Raw genomic sequence first — 1,276 nt, forward strand, 5'->3', positions numbered from 1 at the left:
GTCAGGAGATCGAGACCATCCTGGCTAACACGGTGAAACCCCGTCTCTACTAAAAATACAACAAAAATTAGCCGGGCGCGGTGGCAGGCACCTGTAGTCCCAGCTACTTGGGAGGCTGAGGCAGGAGAATGGCGTGAACCCGGGAGGCAGAGCTTGCAGTGACCGAGATCATGCCACTGCACTCCAGCCTGGGTGACAGAGTGAGACTCCGTCTCAAAAAAAAAAAGAAGAAGAAAAAGAAAGCAAGCTCCAGGAGGGCAGAACCTGCCACGCTTGTTGGGCTTGTGTCCTCAGAGTCCTGAAAACCAGCGGGTGCCTGGTTCACACAGGTGCTGTGTGTAGACTGGTGTTTTTTTTGTTGTTGTTGTTTTCATTTTGTTTTTTGAAGAAGGAGTCTCGCTCTGTCACCAGACTGGCATGCAGTGGTGCGATCTTGGCTCACTGCAACCTCTGCCTCCCAGGTTCAAACGATGCTCCAGCCTCAGCCTCCACAGTAGCTGGGATTACAGGCACCCGCCACCACACCTGGATAATTTTTGTATTTTTAGTGGAGACGGGGTTTCGCCATGTTGGTCAAGCTTGTCATGAACTCCTGATCTTAAGTGATCCACCCGCCTCAGCCTCCCAAAGTGCTGGGATTACAGGCATGAGCCACTGCGACCGGCACTGTGTGCAAAATGAATGACGATGCACGTACACGGGGAAGCCCCCGAAAGTAGCCGTGCTGGAGAAAATGCCCGCCTTGTGCGGCTGCTGTGGGAGTGGACCATTTTTTCCTTTTTTTTTTGAGATGGAGTCTTGCTGTGTCGCCCAGGCTGGAGTGCAGTGGTGCAGTCTCGGCTCACTGCAACCTCCACCTCCTGGGTTCAAGTGATGCTCCTGCCTTAGCCTCCTGAGTAGCTGGGATTACAGGCATCCGCCACCACAACCCAGCAAATTTTTGTATTTTTAGAAGAGACGGGGTTTCGCCATGTTGGCCAGGCTGGTCTCAAACTCCTGACCTCAGGTGACCTATCCACCTTGGCCTCCCAAAGTGCTGGGATTACAGGTGTGAGCCACCGTGCCCGGCCCACTTTCCCTTTCTGTAATATCACATTTGAAATCAGAAAAAATAATTACTAGCCAGGCACAGAGGCTCATGTCCGCAATCCCAGTTCTCTGGGAGGCCAAGGCAGGCAGATCACAAGGTCAGGAGTTCGAGACCAGCCTGGCCAACATGGTGAAACCCCATCTCTACTAAAAATACAAAAATTAGCTGGGCATGGTGGTGGGCGCC

The sequence above is a fragment of the Mandrillus leucophaeus genome, unplaced genomic scaffold, assembly GCF_000951045.1.
Source record: "Mandrillus leucophaeus isolate KB7577 unplaced genomic scaffold, Mleu.le_1.0 Scaffold171, whole genome shotgun sequence".
NCBI classification, from domain to species: Eukaryota; Metazoa; Chordata; class Mammalia; order Primates; family Cercopithecidae; genus Mandrillus; species Mandrillus leucophaeus.